Source organism: Camelus dromedarius, chromosome 5 (assembly GCF_036321535.1).
Source record: "Camelus dromedarius isolate mCamDro1 chromosome 5, mCamDro1.pat, whole genome shotgun sequence".
NCBI classification, from domain to species: Eukaryota; Metazoa; Chordata; class Mammalia; order Artiodactyla; family Camelidae; genus Camelus; species Camelus dromedarius.
This window is the reverse complement of record NC_087440.1, coordinates 8,033,911-8,047,065: the sequence shown is the minus strand read 5'-3', so window position 1 is coordinate 8,047,065 and position 13,155 is coordinate 8,033,911.

Below are 13,155 nucleotides of genomic sequence, written 5' to 3'. Positions count from 1 at the left end.
ATGTCTCTTTGGGGAGCTAGACCTTAGATTTGGGTAAAAGTAGAGGTGGCAATAGCTCTAAAACATTGCTTTACTTAAACTGTTACCTGAAAACTAGGTTCACCTCTTGGATGTCAGACCGAAAGACAACCAAGCCAAAGATCAGGAGAAGGAAGGATTTTCTTGTAGCAAGTAAGGAGAACACTGAGGATCTTTCCCAAAGCGGTGTCTCTCTTAACAGTAAAACTGGGGAAGTTTTTAAGCTAAGGGTACATGCCGATTCAAGAAGGGGCGTCAGCAGAGAATTCTGCATAGAATTGGGGCAAAGGTGGACAGAGTCCAAGCTTTAGTTGATTGAAGTCGAAAGGGTCAACATTGTCATCCCTTAGGCTCCAGGTGATCTTTGATGGTTGAGCACTTCAGTTTAATCTCTACCACTGAAACAGAACTAGGAGTCTTTACAACTGGTTTATTATCTTTGCTATTACTTCCTTTCTTGCATGATAACAGTCGATTGTTATTTTGTTCCCTTAAGTTCCTTATCACTGACACTGTTTCAAGGTTTAGGGGCAAGCATCGTGGCCAGGCTTGGATCACAAAATGACTTAGGCCCCAAATGGCTTCTCTTTTGTCAAAAAGCTGTATCCAGTTCTCTTCATCTGGGGACCCCCTACCCTATCTGCTTACAAAACTATATGTTGGGAAGGATCAATTTGTTTTTTAAAATTTCTAATTAGTTATGGACCATGCTTTGGGAAGACAAAATAAAAATATTAGCAACATTTTATCTTTAGAGTCAATAGCCATAAAATTACCTGCAAAATTGCCATAGAGTTTCCTAAACACTAACTCTCAATTTCTATACTACCTGTCTCACTGTGGACCAGTAACAGTTCTCTGAAGGGCCCAGGTCAGTGGGCCACATTTTGAGTAGCAACACGTGAACTAAGATCAGTTTGGAAAATACAATGATACCTCTCAAATCTCACCCACTAAATCCCTGCAAAGGCCCAGCAGTCATCTATCTGTGTAATGCATTATGGAATGGTGGGGCTTAAGGGGAACGGAAAAGCTCAAAATTTTAAATCATTAACCCAAAATGCATCTCCTGGGTTTACATTTCGTTGGCACTATTTACTCACTCTTGGCAGGGGGTTAGACTCTCGGTGTCTCATCTATAAGATGGGGGAAAAATAATACTTCATAAGGTTTTTGTGAGAAAAGTCACATATATATTAAAACAGTGCTTGACATCTTGTAATGATATTTAGGTTGGAAATTATTATTTTCCTCCTATTCTACTAATTTTGTTAAGTAGCTGGCAGAGAGAACAAACAAAGCTGATCAACTGATAAACAGAGCTTTAGCTAAACAACTCCTTGGACCATGGTCCTGTAAACAATTTTATCTTCAGTTACTGATTTTTCATGGTTCCACATCCTGCAATAAGTAGTATTCTCCACAGGGTGGCAGAAAATCATTTGAAATCATAATACAATTATGTGATTTTTTTTGCAATCTTTAGTTCCTTTTTCATTTCAGTAACTTTATTGTTTAGTAAGCTTGGTCAGTATTTGATTTGGTTTTGAGTAAGCCATTCTACTATTTGTCTTTTTATCCCCATCGCATAAATTATCCATTCTTATTGTTGAATGAACTACAGATAAGGCAAAAAGGATAGTCACTATTAGCACATTTTCGTATGTCCTTTCAGATTATTGTACACATATAACTATAAAAATAGCACACATTTTATAAAAATAAAATAATGTACCTAATAATTGTTTATGATCTAATTTTTTCTTTTCATTTAAAAAATACATCCCGAACTCCTTTTCAGGTCATTAAGTATATTTCAACACCAACTTTTTTTATTATGGATAATTTATGCACTAACAATTCCTTATTGAACATTAAGGTTGCTCAGTTTTTAATAGTTAAAAACCACACTTCACAGAGTATCCAAAACGTCAGAAACCTAGAACTAACTTGTTTTCAAATAGTGTAGTAGTTACTTTTCCAAATAATACTCTCAATATTTTTTCCTTTAAAGTTTAGGTGAAACACCTCAAAGCAATGAGTCCAGTTGTTAACCTGAATAAAGCATGATAAAGACACTATTTTCCCTGTTTCCAAACTTGTCAGACAAGCTTCAGTGTATTGGTACAATCACTCATTTTTTTCTATGTGGCTCCTGGAACAGGCAGATATTTAGACTCTTAAAACTGGAGAATAATTCAGAGGTGCCAAGTAAAGAATATCGCTAGCCATGTAACTCTACAAGGATTGAATCATGAGCCACTGTACTGACTTCTAACATACCCTGAAAGATCAGCAGTGAGGCACTCTGTGCTCTGAGGGAACTGGCAGAACAGGCCTTCAGATAGTTATTTTTCAGGAGAAATTTTTTACGAACCTGGATTCTTGCATCTTCCCGTATTTAGAAAAGCACTGACAGCATTAACTAAGATGTGTTCCTAGTGACTGGCGTGAACCTTGTACCAAGATGTGTGTTTGGCTGCATGTACTTCCTCTGCCAAAATCACATATATAGTGACCTCCCCCTTTACCTCTTTGAAACATTTTCTCAGGGCTACCTGAAAGGCTGTCTCCCAGGCTACAGTCCTCAGTAAGACACTGAATAAACTCTACTTACAATTTTTTACATTGTCTGTTTTTTTTAAGTCAACAGAAGGAAAAAAAGTGGGGCTTCCAGACCCTAAGCAGAAAGTTTCATTTGGAGAGTGATACATTAGTTCAGAGCCACATCAACCTTTTCCTTTGTGGATTTTGGTTTTGGTGTTATGTTTAAATAGGCCCTCCTCACACTAAAATTATATAAACAGTCATAGTTGTCTACAGTTCATTCTTTGAAAAAATAGGAACATTAAATCCAACTGGAATTTAATATATATGCTTATGATATGGAGTAAGGAAACTGATTTTACTAAACTGACAAAATATTTCACCTAATGTTATTTACTGAATAATCCAGTAATTCTTGAACTTGACTAGGACTCAATTAAGGAAATGTTACCTTCAGAGTTAACATCTTAGGTTACCCACGTGTTGAAGTATCTGTTCACAAATCTTACAACACATCTTTTAGCCATTCACCAACCATCATTGGACAAACCTTTACTGAACAATATTGTGAGTCCTAAGGGTTCGGACCTGAGGGTACACATGAAAAAGACACAAGGTTTGTCTTCAAGGAGCTCACAGATTAGCCAGGAAGTGGCGCAAACAAAGACAGTGAACAGTTTGGTGGACTGAGGTGATCTTGGCACTTCCAAGGTACAGCTAAATAGAAGGGAGCTACACAGATTGGGGGTGAGGAGTGGGAGGTGGGGTCAGGAAAGGAAGACTTTCTGAAGGAGGTGATATCGAGCTTAGTAACAGAAGGAGGATCTTCCGAGCAGAGGAAATGGCATATGCAAATACACGGAGGTTTCTAGGAACCTCATGCTGCTCATCATGGCTGGATCTCAAGCAGTGGGAGGAGGAGTGGGTGTGAATGGCCGGTAACAAAAAGAAGTAGTTAAATGCCAGATTAAAACAGGAATCAAAAAAATTTTTTTCAGGCCTTTTCTTGGGGTGGGGGGAGGTAATTAGGTTGATTTATTTATTTACCAGAGGTACTGGGGATTGAACCCAGGACCTGATGCATACTAAGCATGTGCTCTAGCACTGAGCTATACCCTACCCTGCAAAAAGGGAGTTTTTTTTTTAAATACTAAGAATTTATTTGAGCCAATATAATGAGCAATATGGAAAAGCAATCAATTATTACTTTATAATTATGCTCCAAAGGAAGAGATCAAAATATGTCCTGTGCAATGACAGGCCCATTAGGATGAGTCCTAAGAGGAAAACTTTAAGAGGGACGCCACTTACTTGAATACATGCTTTCGTATGCATGTTAAGATTATTCCTGTTAAACGAACACAACATTGTACATCTACTATACTTCAAGTTAAAAAGTCATTATTCATGTTACTTTGTTATACTTCACACATCAAAACTACAGCACCGAGTCAAAACTGACTGAAGAGGTGCTCTGCCTGCTCCCCATACCCAGCAGAACCTCGAACCGAGGTAAGATGAGAGGTGATGAAGAAGACATTTGCTACAACACTAAGAAAAAGCCTGTGTAAATTCAAATTTCAGATGGCATAATGTACATTAAACGAAACTCTTGAAGGCTGCTGCACTCTCCACTGTATAATTTTATAGACGGATTGTTATTCTTGCTTATGAGCATATAAATTCAGTGATGTTTGGCAGTGTACTCAGAATTTTTGAAAAAAAAAAAACAACCAAGTAGCCTTTTTACATGGGCTGAAGATGTCTTTGCTGGTTGAGCTTGAGGGTAAAACCAGATACAATTATATATTCATTTAATTATTCATAACTTGGGCCTGAAATAAATGTGTATATATTTTTCACTTATTCACTTTATAAAATTCAAAACCAAACCCAGGAGCAGTTTTGTCTTTGGCAGGGTGACAAGTTTCTTTTCTACAGTGAACCAGTGAAAGAAATTGTTCCAGAGAGAATTTGTGCTTCCTGATTTCAGAAAATTCAAATTGGACAGCATACATATATTATATTTCACTGTTGCTTCCAGATTCCACAGGGTACGTACGGGGAAGCAACAGCACACATTTCTAAGAAATATTTCCACATGCAGAGTTAGATGATGGCCATTTAAGAGGAAAACTAGGCTTATTTACTGGAGAATTTTAGTACATGGGGTTTTAAGGATTCAGCTCATTCCAGAAAATAGCTAGGTTATGGGTTAAATCATGTGAGGATAAGAGTTCAGATCTAAACCTGGTTGCGTTTGTTGGGGACAGTAAGGGGTATGCATTGCATCCAGCAGAACTCAGGAAAGACTAGCACTCCCTTAGACTGCTTAAACTAATACTGTGAACCAGGCTTGGAGCCAATATTCAAGTCTATGAAGACGTTACTGCAGTGTCATACAAGAAATGATAAATACGTGCAGCCATTATGGAAAACAGTATGGAGACTCCTTAAAAAACTAAAACATAGACTTACCATATGATCAAGCAATCCCACTCCTGGGCATATATCCAGAGGGAACTCTAATTCAAAAAGATACATGCACCCCGATGATCACAGCAGCATTATTTACAGCAGCCAAGGCATGGAATCAACCTCAATGTCCACAGACAGATGACTGGATAAGGAAGTTGTGTACATTTATACAATGGAATGCTACTCAGCAGTAAAAAAAGAATAAAATAATGCCATTTGTAGCAACATGGATGGACCTAGAGATCGTCATTCTAAGTGAAATAAGCCAGAAAGAGAAAGAAAAATACCATATGATATCACTCATGTGTGGAATCTAGAAAAAAAAAAAAAAAAGAAAGAAAAAAGAGGACACTAATGAACTCACCTACAAAACAGAACCAGACTTGCAGACACAGTAAACAATTTTATGGTTACTGGGGGAAAGGGGGTGGGAAGGGATAAATTTGGGAGTTTGAGATTTGCAAAGGTTAACCACTGTATATAAAAAAAGATAAAAAACAAATTTCTTCTGTATAGCACAGGGAACTATATTCAGTGTTTTGTGATGGCCTTTAATGAAAAAAATATGAAAATGAATATATGTATGTATATGCGTGGCTGGGACATTGTGCTGTACACCAGAGATTGACACATTGTAACTGACTGTACTTCAATTAAAAAAACAAAACAAAACCCTCAAAACAAACAAAAAACCAAACAAACAAAAGGAAATGACGAATATGAGTTTTAAACTATCTGATGGTGTACATTTTATAATATAAAAGCACAAAATGGCGCAGAATCATAGCAACAAATAGATTGGAAATCATGGTTGTGAAAGAAGATGATGGAGAGAGATCCATCCACCATGAAGAGAGATTGCTAAAAAAAAAAAAAAATCACCCCACTTAATGCTTTTGCAAAAGTATGAGCCATAGTACTACCATGCTTTGTTTATTACTTAAGATTAATTTTGAAGAGGGAAGGAGATTTCGCTCTTCCTTCTCTTTTAAGATGTGAAATGTTAGAATGTTAGTAGCAGTATGACCATCTACATTTAGAAATACATAAATAAGAAGTAGCCTCCAATTTAAGAAAAAAAATCTGTTGGGTTGATGATGTTGGGAATGATGATTTTAGCAGCTGTTGGCAGGAAAGAGCTCTTTGCATAAAAGAGCTCTCTGCAGAAGGTCCCTTTTGTCTTGTCACTTCAGCAAAGCTACACTGTAACTAACCTTAAACCAGGTACCCCTCACGCTGTACTCATCTCTCCTCCAAGTACAAATTTCAGATATTTTGATCACACAATACCTTGCCTAACCTGTTGGTTCTTTCCTAGATCAAAAAAGTAAAAATATAAGAATTAAAAGATGACCAGATCTCTTCCCTAGCTTCCCCTTTAGTAATCTTGCAAACAAACTGTGTGAATGAGATCTCATCTAAAGAAAGATCACAAGGAGCAGACAAGCCTGTATGTAGTGGGAAATGACTATGAGTTTGATTTCCTATCCGCGTGATTAACTGAGATTAATTTCCTTTTCTTTTAAAAAACTTTCATGGCCAAGAAGACAGTTCAGAGTTGGTTTCTGGGGACATGAGTCCTCCTTGTCCCCAGATGGCTAGCTTTCTGATTAAAAGTGACATTTTCCATTTCTACCAACACTTCCCTCTTGAGTTCTGATTTTGGAGCAGAACCTGAGCTCGGTAATACAGACCTGAGCTCGGTAACACAGTTATAATGCTTTTTAAATTCTTTCTGGGCTGGGTAACTATCAGTGAGAAGTGATTAACTAAAGTGAACTGTCCTGCAGCCAGTTACAGTAGCTGCACCCCGAGTAACACAAAGCTGGGTACAGCACTGTCATTCACTAAAGCATTGATAAGTTATTCTGCATCTTTAGAGTCAAAGTATAATTCTACTTGTTTCAAAAAAGTAAGTACATTTCAAAACATACAAATAATTGTTCGGTCAACTGGGAATTTCGTTCTGTTTAACAAAACAAAGTGCTAACATGGCTCTATGTAAGGCAAATGCATTTTTATTTAATACAAATATAAAAACTAACATGTTGTAGCATTTAATTCACTACTGCAATGGGCTAAATGTTCTACAAATGTATTTACCAAAATGCTTAAGCTCCTAAAAGTACCTACTTCAACTGAAAGAATCTGGGTGATTACTTGTATTTTGAAACACTGGAACTCTGTAAATAAGTAAAATGTACTAATTCAATTCTTTTTAATCATTTTCAGTACACTTGAGGAGAAAATATTAATATTGTAACATTATTTTTCTTTTGCATGGTTCCCTTGTAATACTTAAAGATAAACACTTTTCTTTTAATATAATTGCTAAGGCATCAAACTGTACTTACTGAAAAAAAGAACACTGTCTAATTTCAGGTATTTATAGAATGGGGAGAGATCAAATGGCAGAAAGTTAGCAGGAATTATCATCTTTAAAAGATCCTTAATCTCTGAAATTCTAGAGTACTAACTCTTCAGCAGATTACCTGTTAACATAAAGAACTTTATGTATATATAAATGTGAGACACTATTCCATCTATAATGAACTTACCCAGGCACTATTTACAAATATCGTATCTAATACTCCTTGTGTGTAGTTTGGGATACGAGAGAGTGTGGTGGTGAATTTGAACGAATAAGATGACTCATGCCTGAGCTTGTATTATTAGTCTTTCCTTAATTAGCTTATGACACTGATTCAAGTTAGAATGCAGTTATTTTTCATAGAATGGCTTAACACATAAACCTGACGCTAACATGGAAGGTTGGGACAGGGCTGGGATCACCAGAGGCGGTCTAGTCCTTATTTTGCTACACTCTGTGACCTTGGGCAAGTGACCTCTGCCCCCTAGAACTTCAGTTTCCTTGTCAGTATTTATAAGGTACCAAAGACTCATTTTACCTAATTTAGCATTTTGCCAGAATCAGGGCTTGTTACTTCATTAAATTTTAAGAATTCACTAAAATGTTAAGTGGATGTTTAAGTACAAATATCTGAAAATTACACATCTTACAGGTTATCATCTATCTTTTAAAAAGTGGCATTAAAGAAGAAGATACTCCAAATACATACATAAAATCCATGCCAGGTGATAGGAAAGATACTTAAAAAAATCTGAGTATTTACGAGGGATATTGGTATTTACAGTTTGCAGGTTTGCACAACACAGGAGATAGAGACTTGAATTCAGAATCAGCAGATTTCCTTTAAAATTCCAACTTGACCACTGAATGTGTAGATACCTGTGTGGGCATGCGCGCGCATGAACTGCCCCCCCACCCCCTGCAACATGCATTCTCTAAGACTAGGAAACGGGCAACAATAAATGAAGAAAAAGATGAGAGTTTCAGGGAGTCTCAGGAATTGCCTTGAATTTATAATTTTTGTTTAAGGACCATTTTGAAAATGAGGAGCTCCTTCAAAGTTTAGTTTATGAGACCATCTCTTCTTGTAATAGTTTTGCTGCAGTTCTTTATTTGACTTGGATGTACAGAGGACACAAGCTGAAATGAAATCACTTGAAATTTGTTCTTCTTTTTGATCTTAATTCATTTTTTTTAACTACTAAAAAAGCCATTCTCCAGCAAACCAATTTCTTGGCATAGCAACCTATTTTTAAAGTATTAATAAAAATGTATCTATTTTCAGATTCTTATACCTAGGGTCTATTTTCTAAAGGTATCCCAGAGGTCTCCTAAATAAGGAATCTTTTTGTTAAATTAATAAATCTATCCAAAAATAAGCTCCTCATTTCAATCTATTTTTAGGGGGAAAAAAAACACCCTCACAGGCTGTGGTCTTCCCTGCCCATCTTCCCCCACATCCTCATAAATTGGTTCGGTGTTTAATTTTTGATCTAGGAAAGAATAATTCATTTTTATCTTCATTTAATTTTAATAGTCAAGGAGTAGTCTATGGAGATTGAATAAATTTAATCCTGCTGCAATTAGTGTCAAATTAATTCATTCTGGATGTGGATAACTAAAGAAATACAGACCCTCCCACACACTGACAGAAACCTTTATCAGGTTTAATGTTTTATGTAAATGATCCTACTTGAAAGGAAGCTTGTCTTGTTTCTCTCGCCTCCCTTTCTGTCCTTGTTAATTGTTTTTAAACTAAACTTTCTCCCGGTATTCTCAGAGGACTATAGTCCTCACTCGATCAACTGTGTGATCCTAGGAAGATAACATTCTGCCATTGATTTGGCTCCTTCAGGTAGAGAAATTAAATTTTCTCCCCTAAGAAAGTTTACAGCTATGTAACTTCTGTGGGATGCTCCAGCGAGGACGGTGGCGTCAGACCTCACGAGGACGATGCGGCTGTCTTGTGTGCAGCAAGCAGATAGGATTCTTGTAAGGAGCCATTGGTTTCACACATCATGATCCATCTGGTTCATTCCAGGCTTGTCACCCAGAGATGATTTTCTGAGCAGGAATTTTGTCCCTTCTATTGAGAAGCCCAGACACAAAAAGCTACCAAGTAGTTCGGCAACCAAAACATTGAAATAACTCTTTCTTCATTCTTTCCTTTAAAATTAACATTTGAGGTTATATGGCTGATGTCTGTATAGGTTTTATAATTAACCATCTTAAGAGATGATGATCATAATAATCCAAAACACTTCTTTTAATTTCTTGTGGAACTATAAAATGCATAGTGGTGATTGCTAAACATGACTCATCAAGATTTAAAAAAAAAAGATAATTTACTTATCTCTTGTCAAGTCACTGTTTAATGTTACTGTCTATATTTGCTGTGATAAGCATTAAAATCTCTATAGCGGTTGATAAATCATTGTTTAGGAGTGTCTAAAGGGTTCAGTAAATGGTATGAAATTGCCATAGTGTAATAAATGGTTATTTGATAATGAATGAAATTGTTTGAAAATACTGTTAAAATGTCAAGTTTAAACATATAGATCATTACTCAAAAGGAAGGCAAACATGGAAACCACAGTGACATCATAAATATACTGCAATGAACACATTTATTTATCCTGGGCAAGTTGTAGGTACTTTGTATAAATGTGTACAAATTGATATATGAAGTTAATTTCAATCTGTAAAAGTAATTGCATTGGTTTAACTTATTTAACTCTCCTTACAATAATATTTATTGCAGAAAAAGAAGGTAAAGAAATAAATGATGATAAATAGATAAAATACATAGGAAGTGGGAATTGTTTTACAACTTAATTACACTGTCACATAAAATTATCACACAAATACACCAACCCGACAGCAGAAATACATTAAAACTCTATTATCCAATGCAGAGAACAGTTTTTTTTTGTTGGCCATTATTTCGTTTGCACATTAAAAATAATTTTACTTTTTTCTACCTACCAGCATGAAATGTCAAACAACCTCAAAAGCAAAAAGGGTAAGTCGGGAACAAAAATTGTTTAAAAGAAATGTTCTGCTTTGTAAAATATTGTGAAGATGGACAGACAATCTAAGTAAAGGGCAACAAAAGCACCTCACCCTCACGACTGACAGAGGGAAGAAATGCACACTCAGGAAGTCACAGTAGAAAATGCAGGTAATTGATCTGTTAGACTCGTGTAGAGCTCATAGGATGTGCAAAGAACTCAGTAGCTGTACATCTTAAATGGTGTTACATTTTGTTTCGGGATAAATAAATATACACAGCAAGATTCACTGGGCTTACAAAACAATTCAAACATTTATTTCTTAATATTTTCTAGGCATATGCTAGATGCTGGGGAATTATTTTGCCTCTGTCCTTGAAAGGCTAATCATCTAATAAAGGAGATGAGACACGTTCACAAGAAATAATGTGTATATGTCAGGCTTGGTTATCTGTTGATCTGCATATGCATTGGGTTATTTTGCTCTAAGTTTCTATGCCATAAATTGGGACCAGAATATAGTGTCATAAAACTTTCCACTGAAAATCTTAAACCTTGGTATCAATTTCTGTCTCTGATATCACATCCTACAAATTCTGAAACACATTTAGTAATATCTAATCTTGTAACATATTTAGGTTACTAGGGCAAGAATAATTTTATTTAGTCTACAGAAATACAAAATTTATAACAGACAGTATGAAATGTATTATGAGAAGAGTGAAGATGATAAATTAAGATAAACTACTCGAAGGGAAAAAGTAATTGAATGAATGGGTGAGAATTGAAAATAATTATGGATAGTAAATAGCAATGCTTTTCCAGCAAAGGGTTTCAGATGCTCAAAAAATAAATAAAATTACGGGAATGAAAACTTAAAGGTTTAATGCAATTAACAATATACAGTAATTCAAAAGCATATCATGCAATTTCTTTATGAGTGTCAAATATTTAATCATGGACCATAAACTAACTTTTTAGATGATATTTATGAAACAAAGCCATATTTCTTTTTTTTTAAGGTTTTATTTTTTTAATTTATGGCCTCTGCTCTTCCCAAAGCCATCTTGATCAAATGCTCCCACTGTTTCCTTCTTTCATTTATTTATTCTTTAAGATTCCACTGGTTTGATTGATTGATTGATGTGTAGTAAGTTTATACAAAGCTTTATTTCTCTTTCTCTTTTATTTCTCTCCATATCCATTCAAATAGAAGGCAACTGTGTGAGTCTTTTGTCTGGGGGCTAAAATAAGACACTGTAAATAGGCATAATACTGGGATCTTAACAAACTGGATTTATTTTTCTGATTTGTTATAAAATGGTTAATGGGAAAACATAAATGATGAATGAAAACCAGAAGAAAATTTTTGTGGACTTAATCGACCAGTCAGGGTTTATCTGTAATTAATTACACTGTTCTCTAAAGAAAGCTCTGATAATTTTCTGATCACTATATTTGAAGCATTTTTAATACTAGAAGTTTTACAGAGTCATTTTACAGTTTTGTCTGCTGATAAGCATATATGTATGTGTATTCATTTTATGCATATTTATTTATGTATAGGTTCTATTACAGGTAATTTAAAATTTTTTTTTAATGGAGGTACCAGGGATTGAACCCAGGACCTCCTGCATGCGAAGCACACACTCTATCACTGAGCCATACCCTCCCCCAACATGTACATTTTTTAATGGGTAACATTGTTTTCTTAAGTAAAATAAGCAGAGGGAATGTTGGAAATACAGTTGTAACATCATTTAAATAGTTAAAAATTTTTAAATAATAAAATAAGAATACAGTCAATTTTTTGTATGTAATTTCCATTTCTATGGCTCTTAAAAGATTATTTTTAATGTCAGATTTAATGATGAGATAAATGTAAACATAATTCTTACTAGAGAGAGCTATATCTGATTTTTCTTAATGACATGATATATGATAATTAAAGTGTGTTTTAAATCTTAAGGGTTTGACTTCAACACGTGAATTCATTTATAAAAGAAAAGAAGTAGACATTGAAATAGGTAAAATACAATAATAAAAGTAATTCAGACATGACAATGGAAAATGGAGATGCTTAAAAAGAAAATTTAGAGTATCAGATATTGATGAGAGAAGAATCATAAAATGTTATTCCTAGAATGGTTTTCATATTCCTATAAATTAAATAAATTGACTCACTTCTGAATGTTAGGGTCTTCAAAATGATATGTATATTCTGAAAATATGATCTTTTTTATTGGCTATTGCTACAGAAAGGGTCATAAGTAATGCCAGCTATTATTAGAATTTAGAAGACATCATTTATTATACTTCAGAATGGCCTGTTACATACAATTGTTATTTAAGAAAATATTGAACATAGGATGTAGTTAACTTTTAACATATTGGAAATACTGTTCATTTAAAACTCAAATTCCTCTGTTCTCAAAGAGAATAAAAACTGTTTAGTCACTTAAAAAAATTTAGACCCCTATCTTAAAGATAAAACTCAAGAAAGATAACCAATGTAATAAAACAGAAATGCCTACATCTTTCTGAAAACATAAGATGCTATCATGCTAACACAGAACTTTTCTTCCTTTCAATTCTAATGTCCTCTCAGCATTCATGCTCTCACTAATCCTAGTAGTATTGCTAGCCTGCCTTCCTTCCTGTCCCACCATGATACCAATTTCTCATTTGATACACTTTCCTAAACTGTGCCATTCGGGTACCTGTTTTGTG